The sequence below is a fragment of the Pteronotus mesoamericanus genome, unplaced genomic scaffold (genome assembly GCF_021234165.1).
Source record: "Pteronotus mesoamericanus isolate MK-2021 breed Mesoamerican mustached bat unplaced genomic scaffold, CSHL_Meso_final contig_246, whole genome shotgun sequence".
Taxonomy (NCBI): Eukaryota; Metazoa; Chordata; class Mammalia; order Chiroptera; family Mormoopidae; genus Pteronotus; species Pteronotus mesoamericanus.
Genome location: NW_026555104.1, coordinates 2,384,278 through 2,409,923, shown reverse-complemented (window position 1 = coordinate 2,409,923; position 25,646 = coordinate 2,384,278). Strand labels below are relative to the sequence as shown.

Below are 25,646 nucleotides of genomic sequence, written 5' to 3'. Positions count from 1 at the left end.
TGTGGATTATGACTGATTGGAGGACAATTCGTGGCATGTCTTAGGTACTTGGGGCTGAATGGAATCCCTACAATTATGAAGATATGAACGAAGGAGAATCTACACCATAGAGTGCCCTGGTCACCGTGAGCATCTGTGTTTCATGGGTTTCCTTCTCCCTCCAGATAAAATCAGGCCTGTGCTCAACAACTGATGGCCACAGGCTGGTAAAGGGAAAGGTTGGTGGCTCACTCCATTCATGTCTCCAAAAGCTAAAGCTAGAGATAAGTGAGGAAGGTGGAAGAAAAGTCTTTGGAAGAATATGCCTGAGCAGGATGAAGAGGTGCACGAGTGGGAGCATGCGTGTCAGCATGTTTGTCTTGGTGTCTTTCTCCAGCTATCTTTCTTTATTTCTCTTCCTCTTAATCTGAGATGTAATAGAATTTAAAAATCCGTTGCATGGTGCCATGTATGACTTAACTGAATATTAAAGCTGAATTGCAGTGTATTCCATAAATGACTCAGCAGACATATCTAGAAATAAGGGAATATACTATGAAAATGTGCATAACTAAATTCAGTGAGACAAGCCTATGGATTTACTGAAGATAATTTAAAATTTTTAGCCTTTAATTCCCAACTTTTCTTTTACTAAACTGAATTGAGAAAGAAATGTGTTCTAATAGTTCATTTCATTATCTACTAAAAGCCCATGGTATAATTTTTTCACTTTCTGGCAAATTTTTTTTTTTTTTAGATATGTTATAATCTTGTGACTTATACCTAAAAGAAAAACAAATAATGAAAAATGATCTCTCCCATCGATGCATTATTTTTTTTCCCTACTTTTCCTTCTTGGACTTAGGTCTGCAAGTTGTATCTGTCAGCTGATGCAAATGAAAGGCAAAAGCAAAGAAAAACACATGCTTTATAAATCAGATCTTAAGGGCAACATTTATTGAGGGTTCACAGGTTACTATGTTGACTATATTTTTCTATCACTCAACACTGATTCTGAAATTTTGAGCTACTAATCTTTTCAAATAGACACATGTCTGCTTTAAAACAGATAAATGTCTGCTCATTTCTTGTAACCTTGTTTGTTAAGAATGTCCACTTGTCTGTACATTTGAAAGACAACTTGGCTGGGTATAAAAATGATTCAATCCCACTTTCTTCTTTCACTCCTCAGAGATGTTTTTTCAATGTCTTCTGGCATTACATATAGCTATAGTAAATTCTGAAGCCAGGTTAAATTTTTTTCCATGTTGAATGTGACTTTCTTTCTCTGCTTGCATGCCAACATGACTTTCTTTTTCCTTGATTCAGTAGCTTTACTGAGATATGTTTTGGTATTATTCTATATTAATTTTCCTGAGACACTGTTGTGTGCCCTATTTTTAAATTCAATTCTCTGAAGAAGTCTCTTCTGTTAGAGGAATCAGTTGTATTCTACTGATATTATTGTTCTGTGTTCACAGTATATGAATCTTTTTCTACTTCTTCTCCTGGAAAATAAATTTTGCATGTATAGGCTCTTCTTTGATAATCTTCCATACTTATCATTTTCTTTATTGTTTTACTTTCTTATAATTTTATATTTATTTTATATTATTTCCTTTAGTCTGATTACTGTATTTCCTTGGTGTTTTCAGTTATGATTTTTCTATTTTTGCTTATTCTAATATGGTTTCAATCTCTTTATCTTTTGATTTTTGTCTACTATTTTTCCTAAGATCTGAGAGATCACTTTTCATCTGTTGACTTGTATCATTTAAAAAAAAAATCTCTTATTTTTTCTTTTTCTCTATCTGCCCCCAGCTTTTTCCTTGACAGAGAAATATATGAATGTGTTTTGTAAATGCTTTGACATTATGAAGAACTTTGTTATAAAGAACTATAATTTGTCTGAACCTTCCCTGTTTCTTGGGTAACTTCCCATTTGACCTATGTTTTAAATTTGCTTTCTTCTTACATTCCTTCTTTCTCTTTCAATCTAACAAGGACTTTATGCTAGTTCCTTTTTCTTTAAAAAACTAAACCTCATTTTTGAATGGAACCAACCATTTGCTGAATATTGAAGTATGGAGAGTAAGCTTCTGGGGCGCATCTTCCCAGAGTTTTGAGTACTTTGGAGGTCAAGCCCAAGCACTTAAGCCCTTTGGTTAATGTTCACAGTTTTCTTGACTCTTGTCCCCACTTCACTTTTCACATTTGATGGTCTCCCTCTATTGGAGGCTAGGCCACAGATAACAGAAAATTATTTGAGCAAGGTTGCTCTTTGATTACCACTATCCCATCCGTCGCTGTAAATTAGGTGTGCTATATTTTCCAACTTTTACTGAGGATCTAAGCATTTCTACTTCCTGTTTACTCCTTTCTTCTTTGTATTTATGATATCAGTGAACCTGAATGAACTTAAAACGATCCCTTGGAAAATCTAAAATTACCTCACCTACAGGTGAGACTATCAATCAGAAAAATATTACTATACTGAATCCTTAAACCCAAATCTGGAATTTAAAAATCACTATACCAAGCATAATCCTGTTACTTTAATAAAGTCATAGAAAACTTTAACCGATCTGGTTTACTCTATTTGTAAAATATTACTACTAGCAACCATTTATACGCGCAAGACACAGTTCTAAGTGTTTTAATAAATGTTTCATCCTTCTGACATCCCAGTGAGTAGCACAGAATGGTGGGCCATGATTCGAACTCAAGTAGTCTGCCTCTGAAGCACACATGTTCTTAGCCACCATGCTCCACAGTTTCTTAAATAATCTTTCCAAATGCTGAAATGTTTCTTCCACCCCAAGAGGAAAAGGAGCACACAGATGCAACCAGTTAGAGCAGTTTTATCCACCGTGGGCTGGGCAGGGGGGTGGGGATGGAATGTGCTGCCACTTCGATCTAGTGTTTGCTCTATTTTTTAAACGACAACAACTACAAAAATTGTTTCCAATATGGTTTGATTCCCCATACTTTCCCATCAGTTTAAAATTTTAATTTATTAAAGATTTATGTAGAAGACTAATTTAAAAAAATCTATACCAATACAATGCACATATTGACCTAAAATAAAAATCCCACAAATCCCCCACATAAGCACACACTTTAAACTTCAGCCAGTGAAGGATATTTTCTAAGTTTGTCACATGACAAAATAAGAGAAAGAAAAGAATTAACTTATATTCCTTTATATCACTTTTGACTCCTGCTAGCATTTTTCTATCCCCAGCTCTGATTTACGATATATTTGAAGGGCAATAATGAGGGGAGGTGACACTTATTTACAGACTAAGCACAAACTATTAGATGCTGACTATGCCACTCCCTCTTCTTCCTCCCTTCCCTCTTTGAATTGATCTAAACAAAGAGTTTGATGGACATAAAATTCCTTTTACTAAGGAATATCAAACTTTTTACACATAAACTTTATTACTAGATTTGAATACTAACTTTCATTAGTATATAGTGTGTGATTCTACTAATGAATGGTGTTTATTAAATGCAGAAGAATTCAAAGTCTGTTCTCACTTGAGTACTTCTCAAAAGGAACTTCCAGCACCGAGGTGGCTCATTTCCACCCCGCTGCCCTCACAAGGCACCTTGTGATCGTCTGTCCTTCCCCAGCTCTCAGCCACATCACACCAAAAAGACACGAGCCTTCCTGTGTCCACAATGGTTACTTCTCTCCCCACTCTCCTTCATCTTCTTATCTTTAGCAAGAAAAATGAGGAAAACCAGGACACCATGACAAACAATGACACTGCTGTACTGTCATAAGACCCCTGCCAGCCGAGTGGCAATGGTGCATGCATCCCATGGTGCCCCTGAGCCCAGAGCTGTTCTCTGCACCATGGCAGCGGACTGCCCATTTTTCCCTCGAAGGCAGAGTGCTGGCAACATTTCCTTTAATTTAAAAATGGGGTATGAAGACTAAGAACACCCACAACTGGAGCTGAGCATTACAATTGACTAAAACTTGTATCTTGGCTGATCAGACAAACACTTGTTTGCATAATGAGAGTCTGCAAAGTGTATAGAATATTTAGGAGACTTGAATCAAGAGGGTCTTTGGAGATAAAAAGGTGACATTGAAAAAAGTGACCCTTGGACATCTATAATTCCATTAAAATATGAAGGGAGAACAAAACATATTTTGTGGTGTTTTTATTTGAAAAACACTATATCAATTAGTCATGTTAATATGTCAAAACTATGCCAGCCAGCAGGTAAGATGGAAGTGGGCAGCTCCGCATAAATAATTTCAGGATGGAGCCTCAAGCACACGTGATTCTACTGCAAACCTCAAAGCACACAATACTGAATTCACTTTCGAAGAGGACAGGAGGGCAGGCCACTTACTGAGTTGTCACTGGTAAGTACTGTGGTTGTTTTTCACATTAAAAAAATGCATAATCATTTATTATTGTATGTTAAGGTAAGAGTGAAGCAGTTCAGGAGAGTGATTGTGCCTTATATTACCTTACAACATCCAACCAAGTGTTGTGGGGGTCAATGAAAGCAGAGGAAAGTGGGAATGAAGTAAGAAATCTATTGCTGTCATCTCCTAAATCCCTCCCACTTTTCTGCATTGTCACTGGGCCATCCCCGTCTAGAATACCTTTGTCTTGCACCTGGACTATGGCAATATTGGTATGTTGGTTTTGTTTTTTGAATTGAATCTGCTTAACCTTTAAAATTAAAATAAAAATCCTTTGCGTGGCCAACAAGGCCCTGCAGAGTCTGGCCCTGATCCACCTGCTCCTTCCCCGCCATCCAGGAGAGTCCCCTCACTTGCAGAGCAGCAGACATGTTAGCTTGCTTCCAGTTCATTCACAAAATGCCTGTGCCTTTCTCACTTTCCTTTGATTATTCCTTCTTGTCCCACAGGGTCCTGCCCTGCCCCCATTGGCATCTTTGGATATGGGGGGGTCTTGCTCCGTGGGGTGTCAGGGACGTTGCAGTGGCCTGGTGATGGGGCTGCGTCTGGGGCACCTGCCCCCTAACGTCAGATAGGCTGTAGCCCTCAGCCTCTAGCTGCGGAAGGCGACCACTTCTATCGATTTTCTCTCAAGAGCTGGGGCCCATACCAGCCTCTGTTTCAAGCTGTGACCCAGTCTCTTGTCATTTACCTGGCACAGAGCCCCAGCCGCATTTTAGTCCCCATTTCCCCTGGCTCTCTCCTCTCAGCTGCCTCTGCCTGCTGCTGACTCAGGTACTGGCAGTTTTAGCCTTACCCACCACTCAGCGGCTCCGCTGTTTCTAGGCCACGCAGGTGGTCTTGCTTTTGATGCCAAATACTTCCTTTGACTTTACTCTCTTTATATTTTACCAATCATTGCTGAGTGTTTAGAGCAGAGGGGTGCCTTATGACATGACCTCAGAGAGTCACCTTGTATAAAAGGAGAGTGTGCTCACTTACAATAGTGAAGTGGAGGGTAAAGAGCCCAGGCTCTGGAGCGGGAATACCAGGAGCTGAATTTGGGTTGTGCCCCTGAACTTGGGCCTTGGGAAAGCCAGCTTCGCTGTGCTTCAGCTTCCTTCTCAGGAAAATGGGAATCATAACTTCTCGAGGCTGTTGTTGATTTAATTTATGTGTAATTTTTACAAGAGTAGCACTTAGTAAATGTACAGTAAATATTAGTTATTACATCATGCAGTGTAGATTATATATTTTTCATTACATATTATATTATGAACTATATATTTAATTTAGCCAATCCCTTATCATTAGACTTTTTGCTAATTATTTGCAATGCTATAATAAATCCTTATTGCAAATTATTTGCATATGTCCATGATTAATCTGATTAATCCATTTAAACCTCTTTTTGTAGTTTTTAGTATCCACTGATTAAGACAGTACATAATGATAAAGCTTCTATGAATTCAGAATCAATTTTAAATGGATTTGTATTTTATAATTAAAACAACTGACATGCATTTGAGAAATAATAGTACCTGTTTTTGAGCCATATTATGTATCCAGGCTGCAGACAATGGCTGGTGTGTGCAGATTTTCCAGCCTGGATTTCTACCAATTAGAAATATATGGGAGGGTGAAGAGAGAGTATCAGATGCTTTCGCTCCTTGTGGATTAGTTTATTCACCCTGTCCCTCTAACACCTGGCTTAGCTGAAGGCCATTAGCTGAGTTTGATTGGCAGGTAGATTGTTGGGGGCAGGAGATGGGGGGAAAGAACAAGTAACCTTGGAACATAGGATATACTCTGAAAGAGGATGCATATGAGTGGGTACTGAAGTAGGGGGTTTGGGGTAAGTAGAGGGCTTCAAAAAGACATTGGGCTTCCTAAGCGTAGTGAGAGGTGGGTTAGAGGAAGGCAGGGGTAGGGCATAGCAAGCGAGGTTGCTGGGAGGGATCAGATGTAATACCAACAGAAATGTGAAAGATATTTCTGAGCAACGGGCCATGTTGCAACAAAGAGGTTTTGCATGGGCATTTTAGGGGAGTGAGTACACAGAATTTATACGTTTATACTGAATTCCAATGTGGTCAAAGAATAAGAATGAAAAAAATAGTAGTAGAAGGTGATGCGAAAAATGCTCTAGTGCAGCTGAGAAAGAATGCACTGCCTCCTGAGAAATTTTTAGCGGGGCTAAGGTTTATGTGTTGCCACAGCAACTGCTGAGATCCATTGTAAGCAAGGTGTTCAGCAGCCTAGCTTGTGTGCTCTGACTCTAAACTATAAAGAGAAAATGAGAAAAGTAACCACAGATTTCTTAACAACCTTTGTCATACTCATTTCCCCTCTTTCTCCAATATGGTTTTTATCTCACGGCTCTCTATTCCAACTAGTGTCTCCTCGAAACAGAGGCTGCAGCTCTTAGGACCAGTTTCCATCCCAACGGAGTGATGGGCCTGGGCCTCCCGGGAGGAGGGGCTACTGAGGAAGGAAGCGGCTGCCAGTCTCAGTAGTGGGAGGGGGGCAGGAACCGATTCCTGGGAAGAGTGAGGAAGGAGGAACAGTGCAGTGAAGAAAATGGTGGCCTGAGCATGATGAGGATGATCCAAACCCAGCACCTGAATTTGGTTCAGAGGCTCTCGATCCAGACTTGGGTAGTTCAGAAGACTCCTGACACCAGCCTGTCTACTCATAGGAGCTCACACACACAGAAAAGGAGGGAAATGGATAAGATAGTCACAGGCCAGAAAATTACCAATAAACTGTGCAAATCTGTTCATGGATCAAAGACTTACTATCTAATAAGAGGATTAGGGTTGTGACGTGAAATAAACAGGTGTGAATAAATATTGAGGTTCTGGACAGCATTTGGCGTGTAAGCTGCGCACTGCACCTCCTGACGGGGATGCGGGAGCTGAAGCCCGCCACAGAGCACCTAGGAACAGATGTGGCCTTCGGGGGGAGGCACTCAGGATTCACGAGATCTATGTAGTGGACAATTGGCAGTTTTGTCTGCCAGCATTCATTCAGGAGCCTTCTACGAACTGGAACCCACCCCTCCCCCACCCTCTGTCCCACCCAAAGCCCAAGGGGCCAAGCCAACCATCATGTCACAGTCCCCTTGCGGGGCCGTTTGGGGCCTGGGTATGGGGTCCGAGCCTAGGGAACCAGAGTCACGGATGGTGCTGGGACAGGAACTCTCACCCACTGCGCTTCACCCGGGGGTGCCATTCTGGGGCTGTGACAGCCCTCCTGCTACCACAGAGTGCGAGCGGGACGGACAGGGGAGCCAATCCAGAGGAAAAGCGCTGAGGGTGAGAGAGAGGACGCTGGGCCCTTTATCAAGCTGCACCCGAAGTTATCCCTGTCCTCAGATTTTTCAGTTTGGACTGGGTTTTCTGTCACTTACAGCTGAAATGGTCCTAACTGAAAATCACAGACTATGTAAAACCTAACTGGCATTTATGACTTGCATCCATTAGACCAGTGCTCAGTGAATTTTGGCCTGTGGATCAAATCTGGCCCATTGCCTGTTTTTGTAAATAAAGTTTTATTGGAACACAGACATGCTTACTTGTTTATGTTTTATCTATGGCTACTTGGCATGACAATGGCAGGGCTAAGGGGTCTTGACAGAGGCCCTATGGCCTGCAAAGCCTAAAATGTTTGCCGTCTCGCCCTGTACAAGACGTTGGCTGAGCCCTGCACTGGACTGTGAGGGCCACAGGGTAGGGACAGCATCTGCTACGTTGGCTGTGGCGCCCAGCTTTTGGCACGCTGCCTGGCATATGGTCACAACTCAATAAATATTTGCTGAGTGAATGAATTAATCAAAACCTCAGAGCACACGAGTGTTGGTGTTAACTCAGTCTTTGTCTTAAGGTGACAGGATCTTCAGAATGTCTAGAGTAAAGCCATCGCAAAACCTTTCCCTAAATACAAAGAGCAGATTCTGTCATTATGGTGGCTATTAATAAGTAGGCCAGCTTCAAAGCTGAGAAAATCAGAGGCAAACAGCAGGGCCTACAGGGCTGCTGAGATCAAAAGTGATCTTAGAGATTTACCCCGAAGGAGGGGAGTTCGTTTCATCCCTGCTCTGTTCCCTCCTCTCCATTTCTTCCCCTTTACTCACTGGCTGACTGTATTTATAGGGTTGTGTTATTAAATGACTCATGCTTCTCTTTTTTTCCTGAAATTAAATACTAGCTCCTTTCTCACTAGAACATATACTTTCGGTTACTATTTCTACTGTTTTTCTCCCTAATAGTATCATTCCTAATATTTTTCTTCACTTAGGTTGATATTTACTATGAACACTCCCTTCCATCAAAGAAAGGCCGGTGTGAGTCTTAAAGGGTTAAGATCCGGGCAGCGAGTCAAGGGGCAGGGGATGAGGAGGCTGGATGGGGCATCCGGAAGGCACGTGCTCAAGAACACGGACACTAGGAGGGCCAAGTTTATATAAGTCAGAGGCAAGCAACTTGTCTTTCTTACTTTGTAAGGTACATCTCCAACAGGGTTTGGAGGAGACACCGAGGGGAGCGGGGGACAAGGTGATTTGCATCTTTGTTTATAGTGTCTGACCTTCCCTTCAGAATGAGTGAGGGTCAGCCCTTTTTTAGACTTCCTGAAAGGCAGTGTCTGTCAACAGAGGACCAAAGCGCCAGCCAAGGGGAAATAAAAGGCTCCTGAGACTTTGAACAGACTTTGTTAAGAGAGACCAAGAAGACTTATGGAGTGAGACTGATATTCAGAAAGGCTAGTAGGGGGTTTGGGGTCCATTTCATATTTCCCCTTTGTACACTGAAGCAAGGTTGGAACACTTGGCACATAGTAAATGCTCAGTAAATATTGTCTTAATGAGTTAATGACAGAATAAATCCACGCCCGGACAGGTAAGTGGGACCTTGAAGTCATGGAGGGGAGTAAAAGTCATGCCAATAAGTTTCAATATGATGTAGCAGAAAACAGAGACAGTAAAGAGAAACCAACACGTAGGAACACCTGATTGATGCCAGGCACTGCAGGGAGGGATTCACACAGAGTCTTCCACGTCCTATTAAGATCCTGTTTAATCCTTAGATAATATTTGGGAGCTAGATAGTATCAGGCTCGTTTCATAGGTGAGGGAACAGCTCACGGTGAGTAACTGCTGGAACCAGGGCTGAAACCTGACATCTAAACCTGCGCTGCGCCCACGTGTTACTGGGAGGTGGAGGAGGGGGCAGCATGAATCTGGAAATGTTATAAAGAAATCTTAGGAGAGGAGACTCAGGGCAGCAGAAGTGGCTGGAGTGATCTGGCAGAGTGAGGAGCTCTTGTTCCGAGGTGACAGCTATGGAAGGTCATTAGTAAGAGCTGACAACTGGCTTGTAGAAAATAAAAGCAAGTGCTGAGTTAAATGAGAATGTATGCTCTCAGCCATGTACCAGAAGAAAAGCGATGTTACTGTAGAGACAGGGCAGTGGGTAAAGGGAGTTGGTCTGTGTGTGGGTGGGGGGAAAAGACACGGTTTTGGTGTGCAATTACTTAGTTTGAGGTGCCAGGGAGACACGCATGAGGAAAGCCAGGCCTGGAGCCTGAACAGGAAGTTGAAGCCCTGGGAATGAAGAGCTCTCTGAAGGGGGAAGGGGAGAACAGGAATTTCCCAGGAGCAAAGGCCCACAAGGGGCTCCGGCATTTAGGCCACAGGAGAAGCGGCAGAACCAGGGAGAGATCAGGGGGAGCTAAGAGGTGGGATGAAAGTCAGGGGGGTGGGGAGGGTGGCCCTGGGTTTCACAGGGAAGGGGAGCATTCAGGTGTCAGATGTGGCAGAGCGGCCCATGAGGACAAGGCCCCCTCCGTCATTACCACGTGTGACAGGGAGCCCCTCGCATAATCTATTAGTCATGAGAGCTTGGTAAGCAGCAATGCTACAAATAAAGAGAGTTTAAGGTGGGATTTGTCATATGTTGTATCTATGTCTAAACTTCAGTTAAATTTCGTTCAAAATACATGATTAAGTCAGAGATTTTTGACCTGGTTTGAGAGCATCTTTCAAAAGCAGCAAGCTACGACTGCTCTTTCTTTTCTGCATATTTAAGCTCGACAATTATAAATAAGTTAAATCTCTCTCCCAAAGTACCAATTACCTCCTTATGTTTGAGGAGCATTTCTTGCCAGATATGGCGTTCTATATGCAGCACAAAACAGGAATACAAAGGCAGTCATTGTCTTACTGGGGCACCCGGGATTTCCTGAGACGGTTCCAATTAACACTGATGAGGATCTTGTGCCCGAATCCCCTTAGCTCCCAACTACTCGGAGCAGAGACCCCACAGCCTCAGAACAGAAAATTTCAAAACACCATTGTAAACAGTCATGGACTAAATCTGTGAGTTGTTCACCTTTACACAGCAGAGATAGAAGGAATGTTCATTCACTTAAAAGTAAGGGAACATGAAGGTACCAGAAGACCTCGTTTAGGCTTTCTGAACAAAGACGGCAGGGCTCTGCATCCACTCAACACTGGGGGTGGCTACCCTGCAGAGCTCTGCGTAGACCAGCAAAGTGAGTGTGAAATGGTTTTTGTCCTTGAGAAGCTCAAACTTTTTGCATAAGACATATAGAAAGGAGCTACCTAAACACATAATTGCAGTATAATGGGCCAAGGAAGGAAATAGGAGAGATGGATAACTTCTCAGTGGGATGATGGAAGTCTTTATAGAGATGATGAAATTCTGTTTGGTAGTTGCAGAATGAGTAAGAACTTTCTAGATAGATAAGAGGAGAAATTGGCGGCAGCAGGGAGAGCTGGAAACACGTAGGTGACCGCGTGTGAAGTGCTAAGGGACCATCAAGGGGTCGGTGTGGACGGGGGCCGGGTGGTAGGGAGGGGTGCGTGACACAGGTGGGCATTGTGTGGTAGGACTTTCAAGGTCATGCATTATTTGGAAGAAAAGGGGGAAACTCAAGGTTTCTGACTGGAGACTATGGCATCTGACTTCTACTGCAGGACAGAAGCCTGGCGGAGCTGTCCTGCTTCTTGTTTGCCTGCTTCCCTCGATTCTCTCCACTGCTGCCCATTTCTCTAAAACGCAGACCTGATCATCTTGCAGCCCCACCCCCAGCATTATAAAAACACTTCAGTGATTTTGTTTTTAACCAGTGGATTAAAGACAATCTCTTAAGCACAGATCATCTAAGAACCTTCTTGTCTGATCTTAGCCTGACTTTCTAGGACACCCTGTGCTCCCATAGTGAGTTGCATTTACCCCCAAATCCCATGTCATTTTGTGTCTCGTGACTTTGCACGCACTACTCTGCGCCCCTCCTATGCCTTCCCTCCTCCTGGGGAGCTGCAGTGAGGCTCAGTGTCCCACGGAGCACCTTCTCTGGGACCCCCTTCCTCAGCCTTCCAGCCACAAGAACCATGTGCTCCTCTAAGATGCCTCGGGACCTTGTGTACCTAACAGTGAGAATTGTTAGGATGATGATCGTAACTGTCAACAACTGACATTTCCTAGGGTTTTTCTATGTATTAGGCACCCTTCTATGTACTGTATGTCATTGACTGTTCCCACCAATTCTGTGATGCTTTTATGGCGATTTGTGTATGAAAACATCGGCACAGTGAGGTACCTATCATACTCACAGTCACGCAGATAATTGGTAGCTGAGCTAGGACCCACATCTAGGTCTTCCTTACCCCTAAGCCTCTGCTTCCACTTCCTTATCATGCAATATTATAATTACTGGTTTACATTCTGCTGTCTCCTATGGGCCTATTGGTCTCCAGAAGGTAGGTTCTACGTTTTACTAGAGAGCAATGGTATTTAAAAAGTAATATTACATCATTATTTATTTGAAGCTTGAAAACATCACATGGACTGTTTTTGCTGACATAAAGGCATATTTTCCATTTTTGTGTGCAGGCTGAAGTTGGATGAAGCAGAACACGCCTGAACACACCACTGTGGGCTCACTGAACCAGAGCCCGGCCTGCTCTAGGTCAGCTGGAGCTACGGGGCCTGGGGGCGGCGCTTCCAGTCTTTTAAGAGAGATGGGGCTCCTGCATCTAAAGATCAGATGAAGGGCTAATAAATATTAACTTGGCTTGGTCTGTGTGGACATATGTGACAGTAAAACTTCTGTTAGAAATGGTTAAAATAGCTTTGAAGAACTTCAGTATATTGTTCTTAACATAGACAAAATCGACACACTCTTAATGAACTGTGTGGGGACGGCAATGGATATGTCAGATGGAGCAAAGGGCTTCCTCTTCTAGTCTTTTTTCATTATTATTTTCACTGCGCGCTCTGCCAGGAATGTTTTGGTGCATTCTTTATAAAATAGTTGCCCAGAACTTTCTTAAAATACATCAAACCAACAAAGGTCAAATAAAGAGCAGAAAGATTTTGTTCTTTCAGTTGAAGACATTTCTTTAACACTAAAAATGTACTGAAATCTAGAAACATATTCTGACGATGTCTGCAAGGAATTCCTGATAGAGAGTAAAAAGAGAGAGAAAAAAGGTGGCGGAGGCTGTGGGATCCTCCCTCATCGGGACAGCTTTTTTCTTTACTTCAGTGATAGAGAAAATTCACTACTTAAAATTAGAACACTCTGTGCTCATATTAAGACTAATGTCATTCTTTCTTGGTCAGTAAGGTAAAACATATTATGGTAAAAATGGCAACTGCCTCATTTATAAGTGAAAACAAACAGAAGGGCTGTCTTGTCTTGTTCGTATAGAATTGTAGAGGGTTTGTTATTGCTGATTTCCAACCATGGGAGGCTGCTGTCTGGATGACCCCTCTGTGCAGCTCCAGTGGGTCACTTAGGACTCTGCAGCAATTTCATTCCTTCTTTTTATCATGTGCATGTATTTAAAATTGATGTTGGCAGCAGAAAGTCTAAGATTTTGGGGGGATAAGAATACTATTTTATCTTGCCTTATGCTAACATTTTCTTCCAACTTTGAGAAAATTAATCTTGCTTCCTTCTGGCCTTAGGAAGATTTTAAATATGCAGGAGAGCCCAACTCCCTGTGCGAAAAGTGGCGAAGTGGCCTTTGTCATGTCCAGCGGTCTTGGAAATGTAAGGGTTGTTGTGTTGTGAGGTTAGGTTAATCCATATACTTTAAACGTCCCATAAGGCAAACTAATTGCTTGACAGAATGGGAACTTTGAGAAGATTTGTCTGAGATTTTTCAATTTAATCTACCCATGGTGCAGCTCAGCGGTGCTTCTCAATCACACATGGTAAATGGAAGAAGAAGTAGAGAAGTGTGACCATCTAAAGGTGAGGTACCAGGTGGCTAGTCTCAGGCATGCAGACCTTTTAACTATCATCTCAAAATTTCTAGAGCAACCTTTACTTCTTAATTTAAATTTTTCTAAGCCACTAGGATGATAGAGCCGGGTGGGTGGTTAGGTGGGAACTGGCTAGGGTTGGTGGAGCAGCCTCAAGGACGCCCAGTCCACAGCCTGCACAGAGCTGGGCGCATGCATTTTGCATCAATGTGCCCTCCTTCACCTCTCCTGACCAATGCTGAGCCCCTAACACAGCTACCATCATAGTCTGTGCTCTGTGGGGAACACAAAGGACACATTACACCCGGTCATCAAGGAGTTCACAATTTTGTTTGTAAACAAAATTAGCCCACAAACATCATACATCCAACTATGGGGAAACTGAGTATAATAGAAATTCGGGGAAAGAAAAAGACTTTTCTGGCATGGAATTGTGTGGGAATGTCTCAGGGAGATGTTGAGTTGTGCCCCCAAAGGTGAACGGCAGTTGGATGAACAGAAATTTGGTGAAAGGAAATTCCAGGTTTGGGGAAAAAAGCATGAGCCAAGGCATCAACGAGTGTGGCTCACGGCCTGACGGGGGAGGCTGGGGTGCTTAGAGATAACTCCGGACAGCCAGCCCAGGCTATGGGGGGCGGCAGGAGTTTGGCCGTGGCGGGGAGGGAGTCAGTCATTTTGTTCCGCAGAGGAAACCGTGTTGTCAGTGGTGTTTAAGGAAGATCACTCAGAGATGAGAGCCAGGTCGACTGACTAGAAAGAGACCATTTCATCTAAGCACAAGGTAATTAGGGTTCAAACAAAGATGAGAGTGGGGAGGACGGAGATGAACAGAACTGCAGTGACACTTTAGAGGTAGAAATAACACGAGCTGGTGATGAAACGGTTACACAGTGTGAATGATGGAGAGGGAAGAGTCCAAGATAATGTCAAGGTTTCCAGCATAGTCTTCCTCTCAATCCTGCCAACACTGTCAGGGCTCACTGTCCTCATGGATACATATCTTGACACCTTTGGCTTCTTGGTTCCCACCTGTCTTAGTCAGCTCAAGCTGCTACAGCAAAATACACTGGCTGGGTGGCTTAGGCAACAGGCATGTATTTCTCACAGTCTGAGGCCGGAAGTCCAAGATCAGGGTGGCTGCCGCTGGGGCAGGTTCTGGTGAAAGCTCGCTTCCTGACATGGACACAGCCCCCTCCTTGCTGTGTCCTCACATGATAGAGAGACACAGGATCTCTTCCTAGGAGGGCACTAATTCCATCAGGAGGGCTCCACCCCGTGGCCTAATTACCTCCAAAGGTCCCATCTCCGAATAGCATCACACTGGGCTTAGGGCTTAGGGCTTCAGCATATGAATTTGGGGGCGCATGAACATTGAGCCCATCATACCATTTCAATCTTAATGACTTCCATTCCTCACCATGAACTTCTTCACCCCCGCTCTGCTTGTGTCACTCGATCTTCTTTATATTTGCAAGCCTAGCCCTAACAAGCTGCTGAGACAGGAGGTAAGGACTGGAGGTACATTGGCAGGCCAGGCCCAGCAGCTAGAGACAGACAGACTCTTTTTACTATTGCCGACTGGGGCCTAGTGGTCTCACTAACTGCCTCACTAACCCAGTTCCTGTGCATGGACTGCCTCCCCGCTGCCTACTGCTCACGGTCCCTGCTGGAATCAGAGTTCAGGGCCAATGAAACAGGAGCCTAGGACTTCTGCAGGAGCTGCAGTGGAGAGAAGCTTTCTTTCGTCCAATGACCTGAGCCTGAAACACAGGCCCCGGAACTGCTAGCAGTCATCTTGTAGCCACAAGGGCGTAACTTGCAGGAATGGCGCCAACAATAAGGGAACAGCGAAAACATGGAGATGGGACAACTGGCATTTGGTCACATAATTTGAGAAATTGGATTAAGCTTCCCTTGAAGCCAGTATTAGTTCTCAGTTACATGAACCAGAAAATTCTTCTTGTTTAAACCAGTGTGAGTTTCAACCAGTTATTTCTAATGGGTTATTTGGCCAGGGCTGAGATTCTCTGCCAAGGGCCTTGACTTTGCACCCGTTGAGTTGGCCCAACTAATTGGCCAGCAATGTAGTAATGGCCACTATTTAAACTGCCACACCCTACTGACTGGACTGGATCATTTAGCCCTGACATCTGCCCCAACCCCCAAGCCAACTCGTGCCTCCCCAACTCCCTTGCCACCCCTTCACTGTTATCTGCACTACAATCCTGGTCGCTCAGTCTCCCTAGTTCCAAATTCATGGGTTAGTTCCCTCACCAACTCCCTTGCTGACTTAACCTATACTTTACACGCCATCACCTTACACTGCTGGGCCCCCCCGGGCTGACCCCAGCCCCAGGTGCTCCCCCCACCTCCTGTATTCTGCTGCTGCAGAGAGTCAACCACAACAGCACACACACCATCCTGATCGAATCAACTACAAATTCATGCTCTTTAACCTTGTACTGTCCTCTGTTTTACATTGTGTGTGGGCCCTTTCCACACAACTTCTCTCTTACAAGAGACCTAGGGACCTAGCAGCCGATATTGCTGAGGGTCTGCTGATGACTGGCCCTGTGTGTTTCAAGACCCAATGGCATGGTATTTGTTGAAGCTCCGGTAAACCTTGGGAGTGCCACTGAAAATAAGCTGATTCAGAGACCGGGAATTTAGTGATTTGCTGTGTGTCTTAACTGACGCAGGCCACCAAAGCACTAGTTGCAGAGAGTAAGGTATAAATCCATAAAGCAAGTAATGGAAGTGATTAAAGGACAGAGGCACTTTAAAGCAAGTGTTGCCCAATCTCCTGAAAACATACTGAACTGCTTTGCCAGAGAAGTTAGAATGGTGTGCCTTTGTTTTTACTGAAAAGCATTGATAAATAATGGGATGTTCAATTGATAATTAAAGAAAAAGAGCCCTTCACTTCTGAGCTTTTGTAAGTGAGGCAATATTCTTTTCCAATTATTGTAGCCCGGCCAGGCATATTCAAGGTAGTTTGCTTTCTTTGTACTTTTCTCCCCTTTATTTCAGATTTTATATGAATGAAACACGATGAGTAATTCCTTCTCTTTGGATCCTTCAGGATATTATTTAAACACTGGCATCTGGTCTAAGGGAAATTTAATGCTAAGTCAGAGGAGTACTTGAAAAATAGCTTACATCTGGTTTTGTACTCCCCATCCCTGGAAGCACACAGCACGAGCGAGCTGGGGAACGAGCGCTCGGCTGGCTCTCAGGGCTCCGGCTGGCGGGGCCGGTGCCTTCGGTGTAATGCATACCACAGCGTTCCCTTTTAGAAAGTGAGGGATTAGTGCCACCTTCTTTGTAGCAATGTCGTGACCTCTATAATGCTTCTTAAATTGAGGACAATGATGGACCCACCAAGCCTTAACACATGATTTAAATCTGATCTGACAGTACTTAAACCCAGAAGTCCAGAAGGCTAATGGTTGAACAAGCTTGGGAAAATGTCCAGGGAACAAAATGTAGAAACCCAATGAATTACAGAGAGTAATCACAACTTCAGGGCAGTGGGTGGGAGAAGAAAATGTTATTTTCTGAGTCAGTTTATGTTACAGGCTTGAGTAAGACTGTGGTCCCATCCTCAGGTACTAGAAAGCAGTCCCCCCAAACAAAAGACAAACAGAAAACCCCAAGCAAAACAACAGAAAACCCCAAGCAAAACAACAGAAAAACTCAATTAACCTCCCCCGCAATTCCAAAATCCTATATTCCTTTCTCTTATATCTCTATAACTTATTATATTAAGGATATGCATTTTAAAACCATTCCTACTCTCATGCAAAAAAAAGTCTGTTGAGAGGAGCCTCAAATTGGCAGTAGTAGTTGGGGGGATGTAGTTAATTTTAGGTACAGGTGTATTTTAAATTTCATACATTTATTTAGGCAAAAATGGAGACAGGATTAAGATCGGTTTGTAATACTGGTATACCGACGATAAACTTAACTTGAAGGACCAGGAAGAACAAAATACTCAGTTGTGAAGCCGTTACAGACCCCACCTGGACCTCACACCTCCTGGGATGCAGCTACCACCCTGCATGGGGCTTGTGCCTGGGACACTATTCTTATAGGAGCCACTCTATTTCAATTAATTAAAAGTTGGTGGCAGGGCCAGGTTTTATTTTTTTATTTTGTTTTCAGCTTGTAAACATTTCATATGTCAAAACATCTATGGCTTGCTCCTGGACCCTTCCCCAGGGCCCTTTAGGTATGCTGAGCTGTTCAATAGACATGGTAAACCCTTGGCTCTAAGTCAGGAACTTTCTGCCCACATCCAAGAGAACGTATTACCCCAGTGACTTGTATTTCAGCATTTTTCTTTTCATAACTCTGCTCCCCCACCTGGAAAATCCTCTGTTTGTAGTTAAGCACTCCAAGTCCATATAATTCATAACCACTAGGGCAGAGCTAACTCTGAAACCACCTGACTACATGTGGCTTTTGGTGAGCTATATTCCTGGGATCACACAAGCTGAAAACGAATCAGAGCGCTCTCTGCAACAACACAAAGTAAGACCTTGTTTCTCTGCTTTACTGGGGTGGAAGAAGAAAGGTTTCTTTCCCTCCAGTTTTGGTCATATTGAATAATTTCTCTTCTCTCAATTCAGCACTACTGATTTACGGTGGGAGCTAATACTACTTTTAGCCAAAGACAGTTTGGACAGGCTAGTTTTGACCACCAGGCCAGCAGCATGCAAACTGTCCAGTGACACTTTTCTCCTGGTCTTTCCTCTCTCCGTCTTGCACCCCCCCACCCCCACCCTCCAGAACCTTTCCCTCCTCATCCTGTTCTGGTGCTGAATGTTGTCACATTTCCCACACTTTCACCGAGCAGGACTTTTTTTGGTGAAGACCCTGATAAGTGAACATTTTGAGGGATAACTTGCACTAATAAGTCTCTAGTTGAAAAATAAAAGTTCTGGTCCCTGATATCTTACATGTCATTCCCTTACCCCTGCCAATTTCAGTTCTTAGCAAGTAGGGAGGGGAAGCATCACCTCTTGGGCGGGGGAGGCAGCTGACCCTCTGTCTTCGCTGAAATCACTTTCCAGTTGGACTTTGCCTGGTATCAAGAGAGACAGTTACTATCGCCTGTTATTAATGACTAATTTCTCTTCCCTTTCAAAGATGTTATGACATTGAACCTCAACTATAAATTTAGAGTTAGCAGCAAGAATTTTTCCCTAAAGACTCGGGTTTTAGACTCTAGAGTCTGGTATGCCCGGTTGCGATGTGTGTGTCACCACACAGGTACAAACGCAGAGCTGGGATTTGACAGTTATGTCCTTGGATAGACATTTGGGGGTCCCTGCAATGAATGGGCGCTGATGCCAGTGGAAGCGGGTGTTATCACTGAGGAAGAGAGAGAGAATACATAGCTGGAAGAAGTGGGAGAGAAAGACCAGAAAACAGAGGAGGTTACTTATGATGATGGGAAATGCCAAAGACCATAAGTCAAAAGAGATTGTGAAGGTGCATCCAAAGAGAAGGAGGATTATTCTGGGTCAGTAAACCAATGAAGTTAACTTCAACAATCTCTTCTACTAGACGAGGAGCTCCTTCAGGGAAAGGTCACCTCGCTTATCTGACACTCAAGGGCAGATGGCACCTGGCACACAGTACGTACAATTCATGGTTGCTGAATGAGTAAGAGCCTTCTCCTGTTCAAAATAACTTGTTTCTCCCTTCTGTGAGGCATATCTTCGTTGAGTTTGTTGATGTTTAAGAGGGTCAAAACTTTTGTGTTCTGCCATTTTCAAAATATGCTCTAATTAAGCTCTAATATGGTTGTATAGATATCATAGCTAGGATTTCTTTTCTTTCTTAAAGATTTTATTAATTTATTTTTAGACAGAGGAGGGAAGAGAGAGAGAAACATTAATGTGCAGTTGCCTCTCATGTGCCCCCTACTGGGGATCTGGCCTGTAATCCACGCATGTGCCCCGACTGGGAATTGAACCAGTGATCCTTTGGTTTGCAGGCCAGTGCTCAATCCACTGAGCCACACCAGCCAGGGCACAGGTAGGATTTCTTAAATGGCAGGATTTCAACTCACTATGTGGGCCCTGTACTTTCTGTTATAACTCAGCCGAAATTTTTAAAAACTCAATTTAAATTCTAAGGAAGTTTTCTGTTTGCTGGCAGCATCTTTGTATACACAACCACGAACACTTTTATTATTATTTGTCACTTGTTTAAAAACAAAATACCAAAAATTGCCAACTTTAAAAGACATCATGCATCTCCCAAGCCTCAAGTGAACCTTGTCTTCTGCAGACTTACATGTCCCTACATGCCACAGCTAACAAAGACATAGGGCCAGAAAGAGTTAACCAACATAATTTTCACATGTGCTATAGTACATTTTTGGCACACTTCACTAACATGGCCAGTATATGCATAAGCAAAAATAGAGCATTCCTAAAGATTAATGACAACTAAGTAGACACTACTTCAGAATTATAAATCTGATTGTCAGCCAATTTGGAGTCCAAAAACTTATGGAACGGGTTGTCCATATGCTCACTGATCAAGCAGTTGAACGCCTGATCTGGGCCAAGCACTGTGTGGCTGCTGTGGTCAGGGCAGGTACCGAGATTAAGCTCAATGTAAACAGTCAGGGAGTCAACTCACATTACTGTCCTTGAAAGAATAACTTGCTATTATAAGAAATGAAGAATATGAGTATAATAGATATAGTCTAGTAAGATATAGATAAAGGAATGTCTGCTACTCCTTCCAAAGGGAAATGCATTTCTCAGATGGCTCTTGAGGTTGTGTGGCTGTGCAGGGGTGGTAAAACAAATAGCATGCAGCTGGTCAACAGGGAAATACGCTAAACAGGTGGCAAAAGGGAAAACAATAGTCAGAGGGCCAGGAATCTGAAGGTCAGACCACAGGGTGGTATCGTAGAAAGAGACCCCCGACCATATTTAAGAGCTCCAGAGGGGGAATTAGGAGGGAGGATGAATATGCAGGAGGGGAAGAAGTACCCTCTCCCCCCATCAACAGCGGGGAATCTCCACCTCAGAGATGAGCGTCCTGCAGTGTCTAAGAGATCCCATGACTGTGTGGTATCAGTGACCCAGGAGGCCGTTTTGTGACTGATGAGAGGATGAACTGGAAAGGAGTGATTCATCTTCTAATAGGTGCAAGAGGGCTCTAAGGCCTTCTGTGTGTCTCTAATAGTTAGAAATTCCCTGTAGCAAAACAGATAGACTCTCTCTGCTCTGCGGTGAAGGCTTGTTATGGGGCTGGTATATATATTATACACACAACGTGTGTGTGTGTGTGTGTGTGTGTGTGTGTGTGTGTGTGTGTGTGTGTGTTCCTACTATAATATATCCTTTGCCCTCAAAGGAGTCTTGGTTTAGCGGTTATGATAAAACAGTTACACAACTAGTAACAACAAAGGCCATGTGTCTAAATCTAACAAACAGTAGCTGTCAGAAACCTAAATGCTTGAGTGAAACATAAGAGGCCGCCACGAGTAACAGACAGAGACACAGTCGACCACTGCTGCTCCTCAGCATTGAGCTCCAGGCTAGTCTGTGCAACAGTACCAACAAGTAGGGATGAAAAAGGGAAAGGAAGACACAAAAACTACCCTTATTTAGGAATGATATAATAGTCTATTTAGAAAAATTTAAGAAATTAACTGAAAATTTACTTAGAAAATGTAGGAAATGAACGGAAAAATCATTAAAAGCAATATCAATAATTCTGGTTGACTGAATATCTATATAAACAAAAGATATGAGCACTTTTCTAAATATCAGCAATAACTGTTGGGAGAATTTACAGAGGAAATCCACAAAAGGAAAAAAGTGTTATCATATACCTGGAGATGAATTTAGTAGGAAACGTACCACATCTATAAGACAATAAATTTCAATTGTACTGAAAGACACAAAAGAAGACCTAATAAAATGCAAAGAGATGTGAAGTTCCTGAATGGGAAGACTCAATACTGCAAAGATGTTATGTCTTTCCCGATAAATTCAGAAATTCAGTGCAATTCCAACCACACGATCAATGAGAATTTTTTTAAAAATGGAAGCCGGCAAGATTATTTTAAGATTTCTATGCAAGCAAAAATGCTCAAGAGTAAGGCAATTCTAAAACAAGACGGGAGGGGGGTGCTTTCCCCTGCAGGTAATATTACTATGTGCTAGGACTTGTCTACAGGTATTAGCTTGACAATCTTCACAACAATTTTATGAGGTGGGTACTACTCCTGGCCCATTTTCAAGATAGGGAAACTGAGGCAAAAAGTAAAGTTACTTCCTCAAAGCACTATAGCAAGTAAGTGAAAATGGCAGAGCTGGGATCTGAACCCAGGCACCGTGGCTCCAGAGTTCATGCTCTTTTTTTTTTTTTTTAAAAGTAACCTTTATTGTGTGTATATATATTTTTTACATTATCTTTTAGTCCCCTTACACCCCCTCCCCAGAGTTCATGCTCTTAAGCACCATATTATGTGACTCGTTTTGGCACAGGAAATGAATGAATAGGAAAGAATACAAAGTCCCAAATATATTCATGTATATATAGAAACTTTGGCTTTTGAGAAGGGTAGCATTTCAAATAAATGAGGAAGAATATCTCAGTCAATAAATAGAATCAATAATTGGCTATTTCTTTGGAAGTAGAACTAAGATCCCTGTTATCAGTGTTCTGTTATTGCTGTAGCAAATTACCATAAATTTAGCCGCTTGAAACAACAATTTATTATCTCCTAGTTTTACAGGTCAGAAAGAAGTCTGAGAGGGCTCAGCTAGCCCCTCTGCTCCGGCATCACAAGACCAAAGTCAAGGTGCTGGCCGGCCTAGGCTTATCTGGACGCTCTGGGGGAGAATTTGCTTTTGACTTCATTCAGGTTGTGGGCAGAATTCGGTTCCTCACAGCTGTAGGACGGATGTCCCCACTGCCTTGCTGGCTGTCATCTGGGGGCCTCTCTCAGCCCTGGAAGGCCTCCTGCAATCCTCCTCAGACTGTCCCCTCTAACTCTGAAATGGCAAAGGTACATGGAATCCTTCTCACACTTGGAATCTCTCTGACCTCCCCTTCTGCCACATCTATTGTCTCCAGCCAGAGACAGTCTCTGCCGTAAGCAGCCACCTGTTTAAATGGGGCTCACTACTCCAATAATCTGAGATAACCTCCTTATTTTGTGGTCACCGATTAATAACTTTAATTATATCTGCAAAGTCTCTTTTCGCCAGGTAATGTACATATTCACAGATTCCAGGGATTAGAGAACGGATGTCCTTGGGGGACATTCTGTCTATCATAATCCTTATCCTACATAGCATATGACAGCCAATCTGAGGTGGATTAAAGAGTTAAATGTGTAAGACAAAACTCTTAAAAGTACTAGAAGAAAGTAAAAGAGAATATATTACCATAATCTTTGGGTAGGGAGGACCTTCATAAGCAAGTGGAGAAACCATAAAGAAAAAAATGGAAAATAATTCTCAAAAAATATTGAATACAGGAATTAAAAGATAAGTAACTGGGAGAAAGTATTTGCAACTTTTTAAGTTAATAAACCATTAATAAACAGAATGTAAAATAAAATAAATTTCTACAGATTAAATTAGAAACAATCAATAGAAAAAAATTAGCAGTGAATGTGATCAAGCAATTCTCAGAAATGCAAACATTGAATTTCCACTTCTAGTAATAGAAGCTTAGATAATTCTCTCCCAAGTCTGCTTCAAAGTATGAAACTAACAAGGCAGGGAAGAATTATGGGGCTAAGATGTTAGAAATGATAGAAATCAAGACAGCTTGTAAGTCTGGCACTTATAGACATTTTTACACAGTGGCTTTTGCCAATTCTAGAGTGGCTGGTGAGAGGCTGAGAAGTTGAACAGATCTCTTAACAGCCTCACACACAAACAGCCATGGAGACACAAATTGCAGTCCAGGGCTCACTAAAGGGGTGTGTCTGGTGAAATCCCAGGCTTTGGGATGATCCCAAAGGGCTACACCCTAAGAGTAGGAGTGAATTGGAAACAGACCAGCCCTCTCTAGGATTAAAGTCTAGCTTCAAATCATCGCAATCCCTGAAAATGGATTAAGGTCATTCAAGTTGGCAAGTGCCACTAGTACCTGCCTCCCAAGAAGCAAATGTAAATCCTCCCTGGAAAAAATTAACATTATCCTAGTTCTCAAATTATTTCTATAAAGCTCCATATAAAATATCTGGCACTCAATCAAGAAGAGCCAGATTCACAAGAAAGCAAGACAACATGACCAAAAGCCAAGAGAAACAAAAGACAAGGAAATAAGATGCATGTGAACTCTAAATAATGGTTATCAGACCCAGATTTTGAAAATACCAAGATAAGTACGTTCAACAAAATAAGAAAAATGTTATGAACTTTGGCACACACTAGGAAACTAAAATGTAGTAGAAAATCCAGCTCAGGAAACTATAATAACCAAAAATAAGAATGGGTTTAATAGTAGATTAGACACAACTAAGGAGAGAATAGTGAACTAGAAACTAGATATATATATCTCCCCAGAACACATACAGAACATAGGGAACAGAGTTAAGAGGTCTAATAGACATATAATTATAGCCCCAAAAAGAGAATAGAGAGAGAATTAGGCAGAAAATAGAAAATCTGAATACTCTCATCACTAAAGAAAGCTTATTCTAATTCATTGAAACTCTTCTAACAAAGAAAACTCTAGCCCCAAGTGGCTTCATCTACCAAACATTTTAAGGACAAAATATCATCAATATTACACAAACTATTCCAGAAAACAGATAAAGAGGGACCGCTCCAGTTTATGAGGTCTGCAAACTTTGATAACAAATTCAGTGAGAACATTAAAATAAAATTATAGGCCAATCTCAGTCATAAACACTGATGTAAAAATCCTACACAAAATATTAGCAAACTAAAATTCAGCAAAAGGTGAAAAGGGATAAGTCATCATGATCACATGGTGCTTAATTTAGAAATGCAAGTTGATTTAGTGTTAGAAAATCAATCAATGAAGGTCACAGCATTAGCAGAAAAAGGACAGTCAAATAATTATCTCAAAAGATGGGAAAAAAGATATTTAATAAAACTGAACATCCATTTATAAATTAAAAAAGAGAAAAAGATTGCTGGTAAGAATAGAAACTTCCTTAATATGATAAAGGGAATCTGTACAAAAGTCAATTGTATTTCTATATGTCAGCAACAAACTGTGAGAAAATAAAATTCTTAAAATAAAGCCAAAAAAATCATCATAATATAGGGATAAATCTTACATTAGATGTGTAAGATATCTTCACATAAAATGATAAAAATATAGCAGAAGAATTAAAGAATGCTTTCAATAAAGTGGAAGGATATACTATGTTCATGGACTGGAAGGCTTATTACAAATTGACAAGTATAAAATTTACATAGAAATGCAAAAGGTTATGAAAAACCTATTGTAAAGGTAACCTTTACAAGAATAGGATTTTTTCTGGTCTGTTCATTGACGTATATCAGAGCCAATGAAGGACCTGATAGATAGGAGGCACTCAGTAAACATTTGGTGAATTGAATTGAAATGCTGAAAGTATCATTTAAGAGTTTGGAAAAGAGTTCACTCTGAGCTGTCATTTAGTTACCATGACACGTTCAGTTTTACCATCTTATTTACGTTCCTCTGTTTACTGGGTCAAGCAAAAACCTCCAAATCTTCTGTGCTAAAATAAAGCACTTGGAATCATTCAGTCCAGTTTTCCAATTTTCCCCATTTTTTTCTGCCAGGGCATTCATTCAAGTAAAATCTTAAAGCTGAAAGGGAGAAAAACAGGGTAAATCGCTGCTCTGCTTCCACGGGAGGAGCCAGGCCTGAAGCACCGCCACCTGTCAGACCCCCGGCTCCTTCCTGCTCCTGCTGCAGCTGCTGCT

General features: G+C 42.2%; 1 protein-coding gene across 1 annotated transcript in view; it reads right to left on the bottom strand.

Annotated features, from left to right (window-relative positions):
• The window catches only part of CEP112 (centrosomal protein 112), a 311,127-nt gene that overhangs the window by 5,067 nt on the left and 280,414 nt on the right, over positions 1-25,646 (bottom strand). The window lies entirely within an intron of this gene.